Source organism: Euprymna scolopes, chromosome 5 (genome assembly GCF_053919585.1).
Source record: "Euprymna scolopes isolate OS-2025 chromosome 5, ASM5391958v1, whole genome shotgun sequence".
Classification (NCBI taxonomy): domain Eukaryota; kingdom Metazoa; phylum Mollusca; class Cephalopoda; order Sepiida; family Sepiolidae; genus Euprymna; species Euprymna scolopes.
Window position 1 is genome coordinate 5,412,488 of NC_136486.1, and position 25,696 is coordinate 5,438,183.

Sequence of the window (25,696 nt, forward strand, 5' to 3'; positions counted from 1 at the left end):
ATAATTTCCATAATATAAAATACTCGATTGCTGACTATAGTGTCAATCCATCCAGCTGTCAGGGTACGAATCTCGTGGTAAAAACACTCACCACGTCTAGCCATACTGAAGAGTTGTGATTCGGTAAAACAGTTGTAAATGGGTTAGATATACCGATAATAAAGATATAAACAGACGTAGCTCAAAACTTGGAGAATAAATTATTTGTACAAATTTGAACGGAATTTCGGACTCTTTATTTAATCCACGGAGATAACCTGCTTTCTTTTTGTCAACAAAAACTGTGTAGAAGTCCTACGTAATTCCGTAAGGACCTGTGGCGTACTGGATAAAGTAATACACTTTTCTGGAGGTTGAAGGTTCAATCTCCAGTGCGAGAAACACTCAAAATGCAATTGCGAATTAGTTAGAACTTCTACTCAGTTATTGAACAAGACCATGCTACTCCTGTGGATTAAATAAAGAGTTCCGTTCGAAATTCTCTGCAGATTCTTGAGTTTGACACAAAAGATTCTCGAGTTCGACTGAAAAATTCCCGAGTTTGATAAAATGCACGTGAAAAAGATCGGAAACGTTGTGAAATATCATTCAATATGAAAACAATAGTCCGAAAGAACCAAATAATGCAACTAATCAATCTTCATCTGAAGAATCCAGAAACAGGACTTTTATCCTTAGCCCCCCCCCCAAATTAACAGAGATTAGACCATGGTCCCTGTTGATTGTGGTGTAATATTGTTTCTGTTCTAGGATGCCGACCCTCCTACGCTTTGCCTTCTCTCTTTGAGAATAGGTTAGTTTATTGTTAATCGCTTGAGGTGCTCTTACCGGGGAATGTCGACAGGCCCTTTTTGCAAGGCAAAGTGCCCTTCCGCGGGGCGCTGACATTTCAATCCCACTTTCTGACCATGTTATCGCAGTTCTATCCCACACATAGAACTAAATATCTTCAACCATATGAACTCGTCAATTAAGTGGTGAGACATCAGCCGAGTCAGGTGGTCTCTCTTTCAGAGTCACAAGTTCAAACATTATACAAGTCTCATTTGGCACTGTGTCAGAGGACATAACTTTGATGACCTTCATTTTTGCAGGGGTGTCGTCTTTCGCTCACTAACACTAGCCAGCAATAATAGGTTTATAATAAAAACAAACTTTACTCATGCTCTTGACCAATTCCAGCAGTAGTCTTACAGAAAGTCCGGCACATTATAAAATTATTTGATTTACATATTGTGAATACTTTGTACTGTAATTAATGTTGTTTTTTCTAATTTCCTAGTGTCCAGAGGTTATAGCGTTTTGTACTTCTTAACAATAATGAGACGTCCAAAATCACTGCGAGGGAAAAAGAAATAAAGGAAACGGCGAAAGAAACCTTCCCTGGTGGAATTATCTGAAAAATAAATCGTCATATGAAGACTATAAAACTATTTCTGAAGGACCTTTCTCCAAGAATGATACGATCAAATGCATTAATATTCAAGTCTGACACTGAAATTTGAGGAATACGGATTGTCAATTCCGTAGAAAACTTGGACAATCTAGCAAATTAATCTTCACGGTAGTTGGGTATTCTGACGTTTCAAAATAAGGAATGCAATTCTTCAAACAATGGTTTCTATGAAAGTTCCACACACAAATCCCACTCATTCACAAAGACGCGCAGAAATCTAAGAATGGAAATGGGCGAAAGAAATATTTGAAGAGGAATATGAGTAAAATTCTTTTTACTGAAGTAAACCCCGACAAAAAATCAGGTTTAAAGTGCAACACCTTTCCGGCAACTTCTACAGCTGCGCTGGCTCCGACCATATTGACTTGCCTTTCCGTCAGAGTTTGTCTGCAACGCCGAGATGGGGACTCTGGGCTCTGGGCAAACTGGGCTCCTTATCGCCCGCTTAGGTCTGCATCCAGAGAGCCAATTCAAACTTCTAACTGTATAGCCACATAAGATGATGCAGTGCACCGGACTAGATGCAGAATACTATTGTCTTATTAGACAAAAGATTACCATCAACCTTGACAATCCTTAATCCGTTTGATGGCTTGGGAAAAAAGGATTGGTTCATTTCGGGAAAGTAATATCATTCAAGATAGAATTGTTGGCCCTATAAGAGTACTCGAAAGAGTAAAAAATAAAAAATAAAAATAAATAAAATAAAAAAGGGCACTTTTACACTTTGTGCACCGGATGTAATCTCAAACTCGATCGACAGCTGACGTAAATGCGCTAGAATATGCCGAACGCTGATCAAGTTGATTAGCCAATGTAAAAGCGATAACTAACGCGCTAAGCCCATAAAAATCGAAGTAGACGACTTTTAATAAATTGGAAGAAAAAAAAAGTTTTTTAATCACGAAAAAATTTAGTCAGTTACACCTTAAACCCTAACCTGTACCCTTGTCTTAAATTTTAACTTTAGTTTATAAATCAATAATTTTATTATACATTAGTTTATGAATTAATAATTTAATTATAAATTAATTTATAATAACGCACAAACTTAATCAGTCTAACCCTAACTCTAACCCTAACTAAAAAAAAAAGTTTCTATTTTTTAAAACAAAAAAAAATCAAAAATAAAATATTTATGAAACATAGGGTAAGTTGTTGTTATATTGGTCCCCCGATTTATCGGAGAGTGACCTATGTTTTCAGTGGCATTCGTGTTTCCATGCGTCCGTCCGTGCGTCTGTGCGTGCATCCGTTATTCAGGAAGATTGCCAAATAACCTTCCATTAGTTTTTTTTTCTGAAATTTTGCCACAAATTGTATTTTATTAAATAGATATGAACAGTAAATTTTTTTTTCCGAAAATTCCCGTTGCATCCCCAGGAGCTCAAAAGAGGTAAAAATGCCCCAAAATGACTAAAAATGACACGTTTTGCCCTATAACTTTTGATCCATCCATTAGATTTTCCTAAAACTTGGCCAAAATGTGGAGCCCATTGTTCTTCATATAAATCCAGTATGGGTGACCCTGGCAAAATTCTGGTTCGCGTCTCCAGGGAGATTCAGTACTAAAAACGCGCCTTTTTGTGGATCTTTTTCATATTTCTCAACAAAAACTTGATATGTCTGAATATAGTGGGTTTTCACGGCGGTCAACTCAAATATACATGTGTTAAGGCCTGAAACTGCACCGTTATTCATTTACATTGGGGTTCGGCGACTCCAGAGGCTCAAAAGAGGTCGAAAATGCCCCAAAGTAGCCAAAAATGACACTTTTTTGCCCCATAGCGTTTGATCCATCGATTAGACTTTTCTGACACTTGGACAAAATGTGAAGGCCATTATTCTTAATATAAATTCAATATGAGTGACCCTGGCAAAATTCTGGTTCACATCCCGCTGGGACTTTTAGGGCTGGAAAATGCCTTTTTGGAACTCTTTTTTCATATTACTCAAAAACTTGATATATATGTATATATAGTGGTTTTCCATGGTGCTTAATTCAAATATACATGTCTTAAGGCGTGAAACTGCACCGTTTTCCCATTTTCACTTGGATTCGGTGTTCCCAGAAGGTCAAAAGAGCCACAAATGCCCCCAAATTGCAAAAAATGACACTTTTTACCCCATAACTTTTGCCCCATCCATTAAGTTTTCCTGAAACTTGGCGAAAATGTGAAAGCAACTGAAGAAAGAAAGTGATACTGCATGGTCTGATCTTCCTTAGAAGACCGTCGTGCCAAACCCTGTCAAACGCCTTAAATATATCTAGGGCTACCGCTATACACTCCCCTGCTTTGTCCAATGTATGGTATATACGTTCAGAGATTACATTTAGGATACCTGCTGTTGAGCGGGCTTGCCTAAATCCATATTGTTGGTCGGTCAGAAATTTACCAGCTATAAGGTGATGGACTACAGCTTGGTTAATTAAGGTCTCAAATATTTTGGCGAAAAGTGGAAGAAGGCTATTGGGCGAGAGGTGTTCAGTTCTTTCGCGAGAATTCTTGAATACTGGTACCACAAAAGAAGTTTTCCAGCAGTCAGGAAAGTAAGGAATTTATAAAGTTTGGAGAGAACTGGAGCTACTTCGGCGGAGCATTTTTTTTAACAGCACAGCCGGGATGAGATCAGGTCCACATGCTTTTAAGTGTCAAGTTTTTTATGATAGCATGCACCTGAGATGGGGTGATTTTCAGATCATCTAGTGTGGCGTCTGTCTGCAAAGGAAAGTCAGGGAAGGGGTGGTTAGCAGGGTCCAGTGTGGAGTTGAAGGCAAACCGACTGGCAAACACGTTAGCCTTGTCGGTTGCTGAGCAAACAACCTCGTGATTGTTGGTTCGTGGGGGAATTGTTGATTGCCCATCATTTACTACACTGTTGTAGATTATCCAGAATCACGGGTTCCTAATTTCTGTACTTCGATGCGTTTTTTGGTGGTTACAGTAAATTCTCTCTTAGCTGTCGCTATTTCTTTCTTTCAATTACTTCTAGCTTCTATATACTTCTGTCTGTTTGAACTGGACTTATGTCGGTTAAATCTGCAGTACGCATACTACCTTTGCGCAATGGCAGTTGCACAAGTAGAAGTAAACCATTGGGAGAGTGTGGCTTGCTTTAAAATTTCCGCGTGGGGACATGTGCTTCAATTGCCGTTTTGAACTATTCAGTAGTCTTATTTGCGCACTGTTCAGCAGGAAGTGAAAAGATATTTCCCCATGGGGCATCTCTGATGAGATCGCTGATGGCTTCCCAGCCAGCCTTTTGATAATATCTCGTCGTTTTGAGCACTGACTCTTCCGTTTTAGCTCTAGAGTTTAGGGCGATTTCAACCATTATCACTGCCTGATCAGCATTTAGTGTGTATTGATGTTGAGTGTGTATTGATTTTGAAAAGGTCAGCCTGCTTTAATGTTAAAGAAAGATAAACCCATCTCCAGAGATGCTTGCAATGTATGTGCTTTTATAACAGCTTGGGAAGAAGGGCAATTAATTAGTTTTCAGGGGAGATAATTCTAATTTCAGAATCCAGTATAAATGCACATATACAAAGTTTTGGGTAGAGCTTAGCAGTATACAATTTTTTTGGGTAGAACTTAGCAGCATACAAATTTTTGGGTAGAGCTTAGCAGTATACAAATTTTTGGGTAGAGCTTAGCAGTATACAAATTTTTTGGGTAGAGCTTAGCAGTATACAAATTCTTGGGTAGTGCTTAGCAGTATACAAATTTTTTGGGTAGAGCTTAGCAGTATACAAATTCTTGGGTAGTGCTTAGCAGTATACAAATTTTTTGGGTAGAGCTTAGCAGTATACAAATTCTTGGGTAGTGCTTAGCAGTATACAAATTTTTTGGGTAGAGCTTAGCAGTATACAAATTTTTGGGTAGAGCTTAGCAGTATACAAATTTTTTGGGTAGAGCTTAGCAGTATACAAATTCTTGGGTAGTGCTTAGCAGTATACAAATTTTTGGGTAGAGCTTAGCAGTATAAAATTCTTGGGTAGAGCTTAGCAGTATAACATTTTTGGGTAGTGCTTAGCAGTATACAAATTCTTGGGTAGAGCTTAGCAGTATAAAATTTTTGGGTTGAGCTTAGCAGTATAAAATTTTTGGGTAGAGCTTAGCAGTATAAATTTTTTGGGTAGAGCTTAGCAGTATACAAATTCTTGGGTAGTGCTTAGCAGTATAAATTTTTTGGGTAGAGCTTAGCAGTATACAAATTCTTGGGTAGTGCTTAGCAGTATACAAATTTTTGGGTAGAGCTTAGCAGTATAAAATTTTTTTGGGTAGAGCTTAGCAGTATACAAATTCTTGGGTAGTGCTTAGCAGTATAAAATTTTTTTGGTAGAGCTTAGCAATATAAAAGATTTTGGGTAGAGCTTAGCAGTATAAAAATTTTTGGGTAGAGCTTAGCAGTATAAAATGTTTTTGGGTAGAGCTTAGCAATATAAAAGATTTTGGGTAGAGCTTAGCAGTATAAACATTTTTTGGGTAGAGCTTAGCAATATAAAAGATTTTGGTTAGAGCTTAGCAGTATAAAATTTTTTGGGTAGAGCTTAGCAGTATAAAAATTTAGGATAATGCTTGTCATGCAAAACACACATACACTTGGAGGGAAATTATCTATTGGATATAATTGGACATACGCAGCATGTTAGCAACGCCATTTGTTCAGTTTTGATAGAAACAATTAATAAACAGGGAGTCGTGGTTCGTTGTTCTAGTCAGAAATTAAGACCAGGCACAAAGTGTCTCAAGCGAGTCTCTTATATTGTAACTCTGCGCCTGGCTAATTAAGCAAGGAATATATATATATATGTGTGTGTGTCATTTATATATAAATATTTATAAGAGTGTTCATTTTGTTTGAAATTTTTGAATGAATTTAATTATTTGAAGAGAACATCTTACCTTGATGCTAGTTGACAATAATATTGGTGATAATGAAATTATTGTCAACTAGCATTAAGGTAAAATAAGTAAATATCGCTCCGTTATATGTATGTGCGTATATATATATATATATATATATATATATATATATATTTATATATATATATATGTGTGTGTGTATGTGTGTGTGTGTGTGTGTGTGTGTGTGCGCGGGCAAATATATAACTTCAATTATATTTCACCTTTTATTTATACCAATCCTTTAATTTATGAAGCTCCATGTAACGACAGAACATATAACAAATAAATGACAAAATTCTATAGTCAAAATTTCGAAATGTTAACCATCTTACAATTTATTCAATTAAGTATGTTTGACATGCACAATTCTTGACAGCACCTGTTTCATAGCGCAAAATCATTCATTTTATTATTATATTAATCAATGAATTTATTTCACCCTTAACTTATAAGAAGAAAAAAAATAAGTAATTGCAACTTCTCTCCTAATTTTCAGGTTTTATAATCATGCCCATGCGCTTTATTTTCTTTTGAAATTGATAAGTGCTGTTTTTATGATGAGTTAAGGGCGAAATAAACGCATTGATTGGTATAATTATTGTCAAAAGGAATAAATACTAAGATGGTCAACATGTCGAAATGATTTTAAAAACTTTTTTTATTCAATTTTCACCCCAAACAAGGCAAGTGCTACTTTGAAGTAGGGGGCTACTAACGGGGACAATTGCGGGGACATTAGGAAGGGAGATGAGTAGAAAGATGTTTGTTCACATTACACTTAAACTTCTGCATATCAGTACAATTGGGAAAGCAGTATCCGGGAAGGGAGTTCGAAAGACTTGCAGTTCTGCGTAAGAAACTATTGGAGTAAAAGGCTTTCTTACACCTAGGTATCTCTACTGTAAAGGGGTGGGACTTAGCTGCTTGTCGGGTCCGTTGGGGGTAGTCAAATCAAGGAGGTACAAGTGCTTGCAGAGCAGCCACCATTAAAGTATTTGTAGAACAGGCAGAGGGATGCAACATTTCGTCGATAGGACAGAGGCTTGTGCGCAACCATCGAGAATCGAAACCAAAACATTCAGTTTACGATTTATTTTTCCTTGAGCTTTGAAGACATGTTTTCTGCAAGGCTAAAAATTAAAACATGAAACAACAGCTATTATGTTACGCATGCATATTTGTAATGCCGTCATTCGACCTTTACCTTGCTAATTACATTTTAAACACTTTTGCATCGATTTTCCCTGGCTAAAACCCAAATATAAAGTTCCACATGGGTTCGAATACCCTATATATTAAGTTTCATGTCCATAGACCAAAAACTGATAGAGAGTTTGGTAGGCTTTTTTAAAAACAAATATATATACGCATACATTAATATATATAGAAAGCGGTTTGTGTTTACTTTAAGCTTTTGACACAAATATTACACAAGTAGAATATCTGCATGTATATAATTTCACGTAATAGTAAACTATAAATGATCATCATATAAGAAAACAGAAAAAAACTAATAAGGAATTAATTAAAGTGAATGTTTAAAAGAATATGCAAATTAGGTAGATCTTTTTTGCAGTTGTTTTTTCTTTTAAATAAATAGAAAAAAAGGTTTTTTGATATGAATATCAATACACACAAAAAATTACACACACACACACGCACACACACACACACACATATATATATATATATATATATATATATATATATATATATATAGAGAGAGAGAGAGAGAGAGAAATAAAAAGGAACAAACCTTATTATGTGTTCATCAACGTTTCGTCTTTATTTCGAGACTTCCTCTGGATGAATGAGATTAAGAAACAAAAAATACCAGTACAAAATATTTGAAAATGTTTCACGTGCACAGTGTGATGCAGTTCTATTTCAGAAAAACAGAAAAAGACATTGGAAATTCAAAAAAGAGGGGGGAGGGTTGGCGCTGTTAAAAAGAGGGAAATTTCAGTGACGTCATATAGTCGTTAATGTAACTTTAAAAATATGAACGCAGTTAATATTCTTACTGGAAAAAAAAAGATATATCTGTTGAAATTCAAATATAGGTTTGTAACAGAAATGAAATGAGTGTTTTTTATGTAATTTATTGATTGAGATTATGTGTTAATTATTACAGGGGGTGTTTGAATGGTGTGAGAGGTTAACCTGTGTTACAGTTTAATAATGTTCTTTTAATAAAAGTTTACTTATTAATGGCGCTATGTTATAGAAACCTGCACGTTGTTTAATTGTGCTTGAAATTGCGATAAGCGCAGATTCAAGAAGTCTCCGGCGCGGTTTATTTGAAATAAATTTAACTACTTTTGCTTGTTTAAAGTCAAAGGTGTGATTATGTTGCAATGAATGAGAGAATAATGCACTTAGAGAATTGCTATTTTTTATATCTCTTTTTTTTTCTATTTTTTATATCTCTTTTATGTTCACTGAGCCTTTTTGCCAATTTACGCTGGGTTTCACCAACGTATTTATGCAATTTTAGCAAGGAATAGTGCATATACATCCATCGGAAACTGGTTTGTTTTGGGGATGTTTCGTGGTTTTTAATATATGTCTTATGGTTAGTGATCTGGTTTGTACGATAGGAATTTATAGTTTGTTTAGTGTGTTACAGATTATTGTATTATTGGTGTGTGTAGGTAAAAGAAGATTAAGCTACGCTGGCGATTAAGCTACACTGAATATTCCGCGTTTGGATGAAACGCGGAATATTCAGTGTAGCTTAATCGCCATACACATTTTATAACTTACTATATATATATATATATATATATATATATATATATATATATATATATATATATAGTAAGTTATAAAATGTATATATACATACATATATAAATGTATAAATGTATATATATATATTTTTTTTTTAAAGTCAATCAAATCTAACCCTCTTTTTTCGTTTGTGATCATATCATTCTATGTAATTTTATTTTATTTTTATTTCCCACACATCTTAATCATTCTTAATTCACTTATTTTAAAACAATTTCCTGATTAATTATTTTCTTTCTTTTTACCATGTCACATTGAGGTAGTAGTGGGAGCTTATTTAGATGACAGAAGAACTTTATTTAAGTACAATACTTAATATTAACAGCCATGGTAAGGTGCAAAAAAAGTGCCCCCCCAATTTAAATTTCACCATTCGTAACTGAAATATGCAGTATCTTAGCTGTGATACTAGGGCTATTGTTCCTGAGTGGATGCTATGCTCTGTGCGTGACCTTAATGTCTGCCTATAAATACAGAATACGAATTCCGAATCGCCATGAACTAGTTCTTGTAACTGAAAAAAAAAACCTAACGGCTAGCTACGAAATCCCAATATAAATTTTACCCCCAAGACGACTACCTCTGTCTAACCTGCATGCGCAAAAAAACCTTACCTGAAACTCTAAATCCTAATGGAGATCTGTTTTTTGTAAGTCTCTTGAACGCTAACAATCTGTTCCTTCCCACCAAACCGCCACTTAACTCCTACATTGCATAGCGTTTGTAGTGGAATCTTTAACTTTCAGCCCCTAACCCTCACATGCTAACTGCCTAGTCATCACTAAACATCTATATAATTCTACCTATTAGACATGCATTGGAGTTCATTCCTATTCCAGTTAGGTATTTAACAGCCAAAGTATGTACTCGGCAAAGCGCACTGCATTACATAACTATGTCTCCTCCTAGATAGCTTTGCAAACGCTAATACGAAACTGAACCAATGCTCCTTGTTATACTAAATGTCCATAACTCTTACTTGATAGCTGAAATTATCTTCCCTCAATGATAGAAACACACTTTGTACCTTCAACTTTATGCGCATCTACTAAAAACTTGCCCATATATCTATTTACCTAATTACACATGACTCAAAACTTACTGTTTTATTCGTACTATATTGGACTCGCATCTCAAGCCCTGCTGACATCTAAAATATAGTTTGGGCATAACTCGTAGTTCAATTCTTAACACCTACTCACACTTTAATGTTATCCTAGACCTAAGCTAACATGAATAAATTAAAAAAAAATATATAATTTATATATATATATATATTGCCTACTGTTTTATCCGTACTATATTGCACTTACATCTTAACCCTCTTGTCATCTAAAATATAGTTTGGGCACAACTCGTAGTTCAATTCTTAATACCTACTCATACTGTAACGTTATCCTAGACCTAAGCATAAATAAAATAAAAAAAATATAAAGGGAAAGCCTCAAACCACATTATCTCCTTTCTTACAAGCCTTCTTACAATCATAGTTGCTTACACTGCATGAGGTCTACTCAACCCCTTTATCCAGTAACAATGAAATAGCAATGTCCCTAATTCACTTTGAGGAGTGTAACTATTCAGCAGATATATAACCTCTACAAACTAACTATTCAGCAGATATATAACCTCTACAAACTAACCCAGTAACATTAACTAACCACGCGGAGTCACAGAAATACCTGGATTAGAACCCAGGCGCGGAGCAAACCTTCTCAGTGCTGACGGACCCAGTAGATCTTTCCAGATCACCCGTCTAGGAGAAGGAAAACTCTGAAACTAAACCAAAGGGGAGGACGGCCTTTTCAGTCTTGGATGACAACCTTCCTAGAGCTGGTGACTCAAACAAATTATCGGTTTGCAAACCTAAATTGCTTAAGGAGTAGATAGGTTCTGTCTATCGCCCGGCTTCCATACTCCTTCTTTGCCTATTAGTCAGGCGCAGAGACACTATCACTGATTCGACAGAAACACCCAGTGGTAGATCTTGTTTCTTGTCTAGGGCAATGAACGCCGTTCCCCCACTCCCGACACACCCCAACCCTAAAACTGGCCACTTGAGAGTGCTTGAGTACCATATATGCCTGAGCAATTAGATTGGGTTGATCTTCCTCTGATGGGTTGAGGGTACCGGATTGACAGTTTCTGGCTGCTGTTTCCGATTGGTAGTACAGGAGCCCTTACTCTTTGGTAGCGCTTAGAGCGGCTGCTCCATCAACAGTTGTATAATATCGGGATGTTTGTAGTGCCATGTCGCGCATGGAAACGGACCCTGCACTCATCCCCGGTGGGCTTTCCTGAGGCCACAGTCCTAGTTGATGGAGGGTCAGCTGATGGTCTACTTGTGATGCATGTGTGATACTCTGCATAACCACCTGTTCAGCTCCCCCTTACCTAACTAAAACTCGTAAAAAGAATATGATGACAGTACAATCTAAAAATAAGCTTAAACCAGGCTTAGGGTCAAACAAATCCAACTTGCCTCCTCCCTTGAGGCTTGCATTCACAAATATCCGTGGGCTTAGAACTAATTTAGCTGATGTTGAAGCATTTCTCCTAACAAATACCCCAGATATCTTAGCACTAAGTGAGACTAAACTACACTCCTCAATCCCCTCTAACTACTTTAACATGCCTGGACATCTCCCACTCTGCCGTAAGGATTCTGACAGACACATGCACGGACTTGGAGTTTACATTCGTAATACCCTTCCCTTGACTAGAGAAACAAACCTAGAAACAGATGATCAAGCCTTTATGTGCTTTAGACTAATTATGCAACACAACATTAGCTACTGTTACTTTCTCTACCGCTCTCCCTCGACTCAAGACTGCACCATAATAAACAAAGTCTCTGACAGCATAGACACAGCACTCTCTCTCGACACTAGCGCACAAGTACATGTATTTGGTGACTCACAAAAACTGGCTTGGATTCTCTACTTACACAGATGCAGCGGGCAGCACAACTCATAGCTTCTCTATATCTCACTCCCTATCACAAATTGTCACTTTTCCAACCAGTTTCCCTGACCAGGAAGAACAACACGCATCACTTTTAGATCTGTTTTTGACCACAGTTCCTGATGATTGTATAACAAAAGCCGACAGCCCACTTGGGAACGCTGATCATGCAGTGATAATGGTTGAAATCGCCCTAAACTCTAGAGCCAAAACTGAAAAGCCAGTGCTCAAAACAACGAGATATTATCAAAAGGCTGACTGGGAAGCCATCAGAGATCTTATCTGAAACGCCCCATGGGGAAATATTTTTTCTCTTCCTGCTGAACAGTGTGCAAACGAGACCACTGAATGGTTCAAAACTGCAATCGAAACGCATGTTCCCATGCGGAAATTTTATAGCAAGCCCCACTCTCCCCAATGGTTTACTTCGACTTGCGCAACTGTCATTGCTCAAAAGCAGCATGCATACCGCAGATTTAACCGACATGAGTCCAGTTCAAACAGACAGAAGTACATAGAAGCTAGAAGTAACGTTAAGAAGAAATAGCGACAGCTAAGAGAGAATTTACGGAAACCACTAAAAAACGCATCGAAGCACAAAAACTAGGAACTCGTGACTTCTGGAAAATCTACAACAGTGTAGTAAATAATGGGCAATCAACAATTCCCCCACTAACCAACAATCACGAGGTTGTTTGCTCAGCAACCGAAAAGGCTAACATGCTTGCCAGTCGGTTTGCCTCAAACTCGACACTGGACCATTCCAACCACCCCCTACCTGAATTTCCTATGCGGACAGACGTCACGCTAGACGATCTGAAAGTCACCCCTGCTCAGGTGCATGCCATCATAAAAACCTTGACACTTCAAAAGCATGTGGACCCGATCTCATCCCAGCTGTGCTATTAAAAAGTGCTCAGCCGAAGTAGCTCCAGTTCTCTCAAAACTCTCCAACAAATGCCTTAATGAATCTTGCTTTCCGGGCTGTTGGAAAACTGCTTCTGTGGTACCAGTATTCAAGAATTCCGGCGAAAGAACTGACCCATTTAATTATCGCCCCATTAGCCTCCTCCCACTTTTTGCCAAAATATTTGAGATCTTAATTAACCATGCTCTAGTCCATCACCTTACAGATGCTAAACTTCTGATTGACCAACAATATGGATTTAGACAAGCCCGTTCCACAGTAGACATCTTAACTGTAATCTCTGAACGTATATACCGTTCACTGGACAAAGCGGGGGAGGGCTGAGCGGTAGCTCTAGATATATCTAAGGTTTTTGACAGGGTATGGCATGAGGGTCTCTTCAGGAAGATTAGATCATACGGTATCACTGGTGGAATTTTTTTTAAATTTAAATTTTTAACATAATTAAATCCTTCTTAGATAAGAGAAAAATCCAGGTTGTCCTCGACGGTCGTACATCTAAACAATATGATATAAATGCGGGAGTGCCCCAAGGGTCTATCCTTGGGCCTCTACTGTTCCTGATATTCATAAATGACCTCCCCGACAAAATTGCCTCTGAGATGGGTATATATGCTGATGACACTACACTCTATAACAGGCACGACAGGAAAACAAATGAACACATATCTAAAGAAATGGCAGAAACACTAGAGGATGACCTCCAATCAGTAGTGGAATAGGGACAAAAATGGATGGTCACCTTCAATGCCGCCAAGACTAAACTAGTTTCATTCAATAATTACAAGAAACCTTCTCTACCACCTATAGCAATGGCCAACGACTCTTTATCTGAGAGTACATCTTTCAAGCTCCTTGGCCTAACGTTCACAGGAAACATGAGTTGGAACAATTACATCGAGGGCATTGCCAGGGCCGCTGCAAGGAAGGTGGGCTCTCTCTACCGTGCTAGAAAACTACTCACATCCGAAAGTATCCTGTACCTCTATAAGGCAACCATTCGCCCATGTTGTGAGTATTGTTGTCATATTTGGGCTGGTGCATCGGCTTCTCGCTCCTTGACAAGGTTCAAAAGAGAGTCGCAAATCTGATAGGCCCTGAACTGTCATCTAAGCTTCAGCCTCTGTCCCATCGACGAAACGTTGCATCCCTCTGCCTGTTCTATAAGTATTTTAATGGTGAATGCTCTGATGAACTGCAAGCACTTGTGCCTCCACGACGTGAATACCCTCAACAGACCCGACAAGCTGCAAAATCCCACCCCCACATTGTAGAGATCCCTAGATGTAAAAGATCTTTCTACTCCAGTAGTTTCTTCCCCAGAACCGCTAGACTTTGGAATTCCATTCCAGGTCGCTGCTTCCCCAACTGTACTTACATGCAGAAGTTCAAGTGCAACGTGAACCAACATCTTGCTGCCCAAATCCCTACATAGTACCCCAGTAGTTGTTTCCCCTGATAGTAGCCCCCTACACCAAAGTGGCAATGTGCCTTGTTTGGGGTGAAAATGTAATATATATATATATATATATATATATATATATATATATATATATATATATATATATATATATACATATAATTTGGGTTTATGCACGTAGATAACTTAATTTTATGCACGTAGAAAATATTTAAATTATAAATTAATTGCAAATAACAAGTCCCACAAATGTAAACTAGAATATAAACAAAGGGCAGATAACCTCTCCCTTTAAAGCACTCAGGGAGTGAAAAAAAATCCACCACAGAATCGCTTATAAAAAAAATAAACAATCTGATTATATATATATATATATATATATATATATATATATATATATATATATATATATATATATATATAACAACAAAAGGTAGGCAAATCAAAGTTAAAGAGAAAGTAAGAGAGTTAATGGCGGCACAACTAAAAAAGCAATCCCGAATGGACTTGCTGACCCCTAGAAAGTTCTTGCATGAGAAGATGTTGCGTCCTACTTTGCTAACCTCTTGCCGCGAAGCGATCGGAGGTCAAATCTGCCGTTCCTCAAGGGTCAGTGGTGGGCCAAATTCACCCAATAATCAACCGACTTAAGCATTTCAGCCCTTCCTTTTACATGCTGACTCTGAACCGCAAATCGTTTGACACATATCCAGTTTTTTTTTAGTTTGTTCTAGATGTGTCGACACGGCGTTGCCCGGGATTATTTTAAATTTCGTTTGTTTTGCTCATACTTTTTTGTATCTCCTCCTGTACTAAATTTAGTTTAATAAAATGTTTTAAATATATACTTAACGAGTTGTTCTTATTTATATAAATATTATTATGGTATCCTATAAACTTTATAATATTACGTTTGGTCGTTCCTTTGTTAGTCCATATGTGACGCTTTAAATAAAGCGAAATACAATTTTTGAATGTCAAACTGCATAAAAAAGGCCGAATTCGCAAAATTTGTCTTTAAAAATGTTAATCTGCCAACCCTGGACAAGAACATGAGTGTGATCTCCCTTTAATGTAGCCTTGTTTTCGAATATCATTATCATAATATATCATCATTGCTGTAATGGTGTGAGAAAGAAACTCGTAGTAATTTCGACGTACAGCGGTTCTTCACTATAGTCAGAAAAACGTTATGTAGAAAAGGGAACATTCGAAAGAAACAGGGAAAACATCATATGTGCTAAACTGAAGGAGTAAATTAATGATTGTTTCTTACAATATGGCTTTATTATTTGCATTAAACTATGTAGCACAATATTACTTTCTGGGTATTAATTAGTAATTAATTGATCCTATTTGGTTAAGTATTTAAATTGCAATGGACATTATTTTCATAGAAATGTTAATAAACTAGCAGGGTTTCCCGGGCGTAAAATACTCTTAAATATGATATTTTAATTCATCCAGATTTCGTGTGTATTATTACAGAGTTATGATTTCAAATGTAAAAAACAAGTATTTAGGTGCCATCAGCTAGAATCGAAACCGAAGAATTCAAAGCTGGTGACGTTACCACTGTACCAACATGACATACAAACCGGTTAAAAATAAAAAATAAACTAAGATTAATGTACAAAATTTTTAACGATTTTTTTAAAAATTTAACCCTTTTTTGACTCCTTAAATACAATTTTATTCGGCTAAAGACCCATAAAAGAACGAACCTTAAAAAATCCAATCATTTGAGGCCCCTAGCGCCGCTCTACAACTTTTATTTTCGGGGGAGATAGAGTTTGAAAATATGGAGACGAACAGAACTGAAAGACATCTCAATAGGTTTTTTTCTTCCCCTTATTTATCCCCCTTTTTATCTAATTTGTTAAACATGCAATTAGAGTTTAGGAGAAATATACTTTAGAAGTGTATTTTAGTTTTCTTTTTGAAAGTTTCTTTTTAATGGTTTATGTTCAAACTATAGAAAGAAAAAAATTAACCCTCAGCAATTAATAATGTCACTAAGTTCGGTGTTATTCAAAAGTGCTATATATATATATATATATATAAACTTTATTTATACAAACATTGATGGCTACATATGTGCATACATGTTTCTGTAATCACCCGCGTTGGCGGATTACGTCTTCAGGCCAAGAATTATCGTGAAGAACTTATATTTCAAACAAAAACATTTTCTTATTTCGTTTACAAAGTTAGAATGTGAGGATTATGAGCGGGGAGAGGATAAGTAAGGTCTTTGAACATAATAAACCTCTTCTTTTATATATATAGTACAATACGCACATATATATATATATATATTGTACTATATATACATTGTACTATATATAGTACAATATATATATAGTACAATATATATATAGTACAATATATATATATATATATATGTTGTACTGTATATATATTGTACTATATATATATAGTGCAATATATATATTGTACTATATATATTGTACTATAAATATATAGTACAATATATATATAGTACAATATATATATATATTGTACTATATATATAGTACAATATATATACAGTACAACATATATATATATATAAAGTACAATATACATATATAGTACAATATATATATATAAGCATAGTACAATATATATATACATACATATATTAAATTCAAGACACGAGCTTCTGACATGTAATCATAAACGTTGGTTTAAATTTAATAAATATAAACCACCTTAAATCATTAAAAATTACTCATTAGTAAAAATAGATTACAATTATTATTATTTTTTTATTTTTTTTTTAATAAATTAAGTTAGACCAATTACCTCCCTTAGACCCGTAAAACAAATAATAAATAAAGTCAATAACACATGACAATTATCTCCCCTTAAAAACTTGTAAAATAAATATTCTCTCTATATATATAAACTGTAGCGTCTTTAAATCAAAAATACGCTAACGGAAACAATTTATTGCACGAGCGTCGCCCTTTTAAAATTCATCATTCAATAAAATAAAAAGCTATAGCAAACATCTAAATGACTACTCTAAACACAGCTCCTGATTTCAAAAAAAAAAGAAAAACTAAAAGGTAACTATCTCTATATATTTTTAAATCAAATTTATTATGTAAATTCAAAAATATATATTTTTTCTACTCATTTCTATCTCTAACCCATATTAATTTTCTTATAAATTTTAAATCCAAACCTTTTATTTCAATTTTTTCAGATTCATCTGCCTTACTTTTAATGCTAGGTTTATTTATGGTGTCTTTTAAATTCAATAAAAATCCTCCTAAATTTGCTGATGAGGAGACCGTGCTTACCAAAAAAACTATATATAATTGTTCTACATAACTTCATGTATACCACAATAAAAAGCACGGATTTCCGAAACGATCGTACAGATAATTGATTTTGTTGTTGTTCCTTCTTATGAAACTGATTTTTAATTTAATTAAAATTTGATTTTTAAATTTAAAATTTTTTTTTAAATTTTTAAATTATAAATCACATTACTTAATACATATATATATATATATATATATATATATATATATATATATATATATATATATTATTTTATTCAATGTAGGTAAACAAAACTACCATTAGTCGTGGCAATAAATCTACTATTTCAGTCTAAAATGATTTCACCAGAAGACAAACCAGCGCCTGGTCTTAGTCGACATTTTAATGTCGTAGTAACCATGCCTCCACTAAGACCAGAGAATGTTTTTGTCGCTTGATGACTTCTTTTTAGACAGTTGCAGTAGATTATTATTTACCTTAATGGAATATTTTTATTGAGCACAACCTCGAAAAATTCAGCGGTTTTTACTTTTGGATAGTTCAAACTTTAAACACACACACACACACACACACACACACACACACACACACACACACACACACACACACACACATATATATATATATATTTAATCCGCGGATTAAAGACTATCCACTTATTTTGTGCTTCCTTTTTTAGAAAAATGTTTTTAGCTCTTTTTCTAAGTGATTTTAACATGTTTTATTAACTGCTTCGTCTTATATATATATATATATATATATATATATATATATATATATATATATATATATATATATATATATATATATTAATTATATATATATATAATATTAATTATATATATATACATATATATATATATATATATATATATATATATATATATATATATATATAATGGACTCTCCCGCCGATTTCGACGTATAAGCTTCCGCCACAACAAGTAAGTTGTTTGGAAATTCATAGAGATGATTTGTTTATAGCAATGAAGACTTTGTGTATATTCAACCACGCTTATTGGTATTACTGCTCATCTTTGCCGGTGCAGATGACTGCAACAAGACAGTAGACTGCACGTTTTTAACATCAGCATTTTCCTTCTTAACGAAGACTGGGGGTTCATCGCTTCCAGTGATATAATGCGCTCTTCAGATACCAATATTGAAATTTCCACGACTTGGAATCACGTTGACACAGCGATTCTCGCCCGATTACCGAAGTTAAGCAACGATCAGCCTGTCCAGTACCAGATGCGTGAACATGTGGAAAGGTTAGGCGCTGGACGAATATATATATATATATATATATATATATATATATATATATATATATATATATATATATTTATATGTTGTTTTAATAAACTATATTTTTCAATTATATTTCACTTTTTTTTTTGTTTAGAAGCTCAATGAATGTGACAGACCATATGTAAATAAATATATTCCGAGATCCAAATATTCATATTTCATTTCTTTCTTACTACGCAAAGAATTTCTAATTTTTATGAACAGTATATGCCCAAGAGCAGAAATTTGGCCGTCAAGAGATCAAAGTTCAACGATTTAACCTTTAAAAACTCTATCAAACTTCTCCGCCAATTTTGGGTCTAAATATTTGAAATTTTTGATGTAGGTTACTTGGAAGTGAATCAAACATTTTAATTTAATTCGAGCCCAAAACAATAAATGTTAAGGGATCAAAATTTGGGTCAAAGTTAAAAAAAAATTTGACCTGTGCGGTCTCTACCAAATTACTCAAATAAATTTTGTGTCTAAACATTTGAAAGTTTACAGAAAGTGTATCCAGATATATAGCAAGCTTTTTGATCAGGTTTTTGCCGAAAAAGTTGACCTTTGCAGGCTCCACCAAACTCTTCCGCCAATTTTGGGTCTAAATACTTGAAATTTAGGATATAGGTCACCTGGACATGAGCCATACTTTTTAATATATATATACATATGCACATAAAGTTATGAACAGTACATAGAACCCGAGCAAAACCGGGCTAAACTGCTAATATATATATATATATATATATATATATATGTATATATATATATATATGTATAAAGAGAATAATGGAAATAGTATTTCGACCAGATGGAATTCGTCAACCAAGCTGATGAAATGTTGCTCTTATAATCCCTCGACGTAAATACCCCTGACAAACCTGACAAGCAGCAAAATTCCACCCCTACACAGTAGAGATCCCTAGATGTAAGAAAGCCTCCTACTCTAATAATTTCTTCCTCAGAGCTGCTAGACTTTGGAACTTCCTTTCGGGTTCCTGCTTTCCGAACTGTACTGGCATGCAGAAGTTCAAGTGTAATGTGAACAGACATCTTGCTGCTCAATTTCCTACATAGTATCCCTGCAATTCATGTGCCCGATAGAAGCATCTTATCTCAAAGGGGCAGTGTGCCTTGTTTAGGTTTAAAATGGAATAAAAAAAATTGTAGGAAATAGTCGAATCTTCCAAAGTTTGTATCTTTCTTCCCTATCCCATCCACTCAACTCCCTTATACTCTATTTCGATTTGTCACTTTCATTTTTGCAAAAATCTTTTAACCCTTGCTTCTTTTTCTCTTTTAATGCTCTTTATATTACCTTTTCCTTTCCTTTCTTTCTTACGAAACACCCGCAAGGGCAGATAACCCCATTTTGTGCTCGTTGACCCTCAAACCGTAGTCTCACACTAATCACTTCAATGTCTTATTAGTAAAACCACTTAAGAAGATGGCGATGAAGTCTGCGAATGGCGGAGTGGTTCATCAGCCGGCGAAGCACGCTCCCAATCCTTTGACCCTGCCTCCTCACAAATCCTCAACCACCTTGCCGCCCGTCGTTCGTATTATTTGTTCTCGTTTACTAATGAGTCTTGCAGATCGTCTTTTATTTATGTTAAATATTTTTTTTTGCTTACCCCCTTGAACCTAGAAAGTTTTGATTGGTGTCAGAACGGGATAATAAAGCAGGTCTTCGAATGTCTATTTCAAAGGCTAGCTGTGAAAAGGTCGCAATACATTATTTAAAACAAGTGTCGATTACACAAGCGGCTGAAAGAAATAGATTAAGCATTAAACTACAAGATCTGCAATGCATAACCTTCAAAATAAAAATTCACCTTTTTATCTATCTATATATCTATAAAAGTGAACGTGTCTGTGTATCTGTGTGTCTGTGTTTTTGTCTGCATGTTTATGTGTGTGTGTGTGTGTGTACATTTCCCTACGCAATAACTCTGTCAATTTTAAGTCTACAGACTCGAAATTTGATATACAGGGTACTGAGATTTGGGAAAATCTTTGTAATCCGTTTTCAGCCAGAAATTCGGCTGTTAAGAGGAAAAGTTCAACGATTTGACCTTTGAGAACTCTACCAAACACCTTTGAACACTTGGAATTTTTAGATATAGGTTCCTTGGACATAGATCTAACTTAATAGCTTGATTTGAGCCCAAAACAATAAATGTAAAGGGGTCAAAAAAGGGGTCAAAGTAAAAATTTGACCTCTGCGGTCTCTAGCAAATTACTCAGGCAATTTCTGGTCTAAACATTTGAAATTTTACATAACGGGTATTCAGAGATAGGGCAAGCTTTTTAATCGGTTTGGGTCGAAAATTTTTAGTTACTAATATATAAATCTATGTATGTATGTATGTTTGCATGTCTGCCTAAAACTTCGACAGAAGCGACGGATTTTACCAAGATCAGTATTATTTTGAAGTTCGACCTTTAAGACGACAAATATCGAAAAATTGGCTAAAAACATTAATATCTTCACCTTCAACTGAGCACTTTTCAACAGGGGGGTCGCTTTTTAGCCGAGATTTTTAAAAGTCATCCTATCCTTTCGATTGTCTAGCATTAATTTGAGCCATGTTCTTTCCCGTTCTTTTCCTCCTTCGCGGTACGGGCTCGAGCTTGCCTTCCTACTACCACTTTTTTTCTCTAAACATACACATCCAAACACCCGGGCAACGCCGGGCTGAAATGGTAGTTTATAATAAAGAAAAACTAATTATAAGATCGGATTTTTTTCAATTTTCGATACTTATCAAAGGAATTTTCTTTACAAACCACATAAGCCTGAGGAATCCTAGAGTGGATAAAATGTGGAATATTCAGTGTAGCTTAATCGCCACATATATTTTATAAATTACTATATATATATATATATATATACATATATATATATATAATTAATATTATATATATATAATTAATATTGTATATATACATATATATGCATATATATATATACATATATATATGCATATATATAATTAATATTATTTATATATATGTATATATATATGTATATATATATGTATATATATATGTGTGTGTATATATATTACTAAATTACACTCATCAAGGCCCAAATGCCACTGAAAGTTAAGGGTTAATAAGTGTCACTTGAGCGGTTAGACAACGCCGTTATGATTGGTAATTGTGGTGGAAGTTTGGCAGAATCTATTTCTTTAAGTGGATTGCTCAACAAAAATTTGTTCGCATTAGACTTCAAAATGACAATACTGTAATCAACTGGGAAGCAACTCTGCGGTATCGTGGTGTTTCACTGACGATAGTTCTAGGAAATAAACTTTGCTCACGGAAGTTTTTTTTAGTTTTAAGCACAGAGAGGAGAAAGGAAAATTATGTACAATAGTTGTAGGTAGACACGTATTTATTGCAAATGTTTTACAACGAATGCAAAGATTGAAACCCAGCACCTGCTATGGAAATAATGATCGCGTAGAGAAAGAATAGCAGCGTCTCTTCTGTGCGAAAGAGGTAGTAGGGAGGAGAGGATATGGCCCACTGGATTGTTTATGATGCTGTTCACATTTCGAGAAAGACACACACACACACACACACATATATATATATATATATGTATAGAGAGAGAGAGAGAGAGAGAGAGAGAGAGAGAGGGAGAGAGAGAGAGAGGGATATTAAAAAAAAATTTTTTTTACACAGTGATCACCACTTATCAAGGCCCGGAAGCCACTCAGGGATAAGGGTTATTGCAAGTACATTACGTTAGTGTGGAGATTTGATGAAGTGTTTAATTAAGAGGGCGGTTCATTAGGAATTTGTTAACATTGGACTTGAAGACATCCAAGTTGTAGTCCGGAGGGAAGCAGGCAGACGGAACAGAGTTCCACAGGCGTGAAGTTCTAAGAAAGAAGCTTTGTTCATGAAATCCGCGTTTTGATTTAGGCACAGATATAGAGTGGGGGAAATTTTTCACAGTGGATTCAGCTAGACGGGTGTTTTTCGTGAAAGATTGGCGAGGGGGAAACAGAGATTGGAGTTCAGACGAGCACTTGCCATGGATATATATATATATATATATAACTACTTCATTTACTCACATAAAATTAATATACGAAAGTATAAATTTATGCGTAAACTTTAAGCATTTACTTCAAAAGTGCTCAATACGTAGGTAGAGCTAGTTAGTAAGTTATAAAATATATATGGCGATTAAGCTACACTGAATATTCCGCGTTTCATCCACTCTAGGGCTCTTCAGGCTTATACGTGGAATATTCAGTGTAGCTTAATCGCCATATATATTTTATAACTTACTATATATATATATATATATATATATATATATATATATAAAGAGAGAGAGAGAGAGAGAGAGAGAGAGAGAGAGAGAGAGAGAGATGGCTGGTTCAGCGTAAGCTCTATAGCGGAGGTAAAAAAACAGAGAACAACTAGAAACAAATAGGATAGGATACATTTTAACGAAACAAAGACGCAAAACAATTGACGGAATTAAAGATTTTCTGAAGGAGAGAGAAAAAAAGTCGGTGTGATGATAATCCACCAGATTTGGTGTAAAATGTACAACGCGGTGTTCACTGAATCGAAATGCCCTATTTTGATTGAGGCCAGCTGCTAGTTGCCTTCGTGGCAAGCCTTTTGACCCGAGCCTCGCACCCGCGTTTCCACCACAAACTCTCAATGCCTTACAACACAAGACAAATGCAGTGAGTTGGATGGCGCCCGTCAAACAAGGCGTAAAATAATGGACCAGATTCGTCAGATAAAGACAGCTAAACTCGCCTCATTTTTTTTTTTTTTGGCTAGGCATAATTAAGATCTAAATTGAGGACCTATGGAATGGCAGCGGTATGTCTGTGTTACCAAGGTGACAATGAGTCTGTCGAGGATGCTGGGGAAGCATTACGGCTGTGTTGCTTGTATGAGATGGGGTCTCTGTTAGTATTTGTTTAAAAAATAAAAAAATAGATACGAAGTGGTGAGTAGGATGGTTGGGGTTGAACTCAAAATAGAAGACGTTTCGCTTTCTTAATATCTGTCTTTCTATCTCTGTCTGTCTATCTATCTATGTTTATACATATGTAGAGAAATAAAAAGGAACAACCGATGTGTTCATCAACGTTTCGTCTTTATTTCGAGATTCATCTGAGAGGAAACGTTGATGAACACATAACTCGAGTTGTTCCTTTTTATTTCTCTATTTTGTCGGAATACTATATTCTCATCATATATATATATATATATATATATATATATATATATATATGATGAGAATATAAAAATATATATATATATATATGATGAGAATATAATATATATATATATATATATATATATATATATATATATATATAGTCATCCACATACAGTACTGTTTCGCTGTTTCACAGCTCATCAGTGCGGCTAGACAAGCAACTACCTCAAGCCAGGATCGAAACCCGATCGCTCAAACGACAGTGGAGCTTCTAACCGTTGCGTTATACGGCTGCTGCTACGCGGGCAGAGAATTTACAATATTTTGACATTGTCCAAAATACCTAAGCTCAATTTGTTCACACAAAGAGCATCGCTTCATACGCTAATTGTAATTTGTATATCACTTCCCAAATGCTCAACCGAAGATATCAAATGTGTTATAAAATATAGATGGATTCATTGTATAGAGACTTATCAGGATATATGAAGCTCAACATTTAAGGGTGGAGCATAACATAAAAAGAAATTAAAGATAAAATAAAACAAATATAGGTATTTATTTACATCTTTCTCTATATATTTATGTATACCTTTCTAATTTTTATCGCTTTCTCCATGATGTTTTTCCTTATTGAACTGACGAATAAATTCATTTATATTTATTTCATCGTCTTTAATTCCATTTAATGGATGACAAAACAGCTACATTTCCAAATTCCAAGATTTTATTATATTACTACTTCTTTCTAACGGTTTCCTTGAGAGAAAGAGGTAACAGAGAGGAGAAAAGGGCATCACCCACCAGATTTCGAGATCCAGGTATGGAACGGGTGCGGCTCGTCATGGTTACATCACTCTATCTTAAGACGTATTTTATTCTTATACGTATTTATTCTATAGTCTTGAATTTCATTAAATAGATAACAAAACAGCTGTATACCAATTGCCAAGATTGTATTCATTTTACCATTTTTTTTCAACACGTCAAAATTTAAAAATTCTTTATAGCACCTGTTCCATATCGCAGAAACAATCGGTTATTTTTATGTCAATACTGAATTTTATCTACGTAAACTCATCAGAAAAATTAGACTTTTTTTAACTTTAAAAAGATAAGAAAAAGAATTGGACATGGTAACACAAAGCCGAAACAATTTTTAAGAATTGTTGCAATGTGTGATATGTTATTGAAAACATATTTGATTTTATAGAAGAATTATTCAAGCTTTATTTTACTCATTGATATAACGTGTCCATATTGTTTCAATAAACACCAAACATTTATTATATAATAATTCAATTGTTTATTATTAAAAAGCAACTTATACTCAAATTATGTTAGCTACAATTAAAATTATAATGGAAGTATTTTTTTTGTTTTTTGTACAAAACTAATTCCTTATTTTTAAATCATACTAGACTAT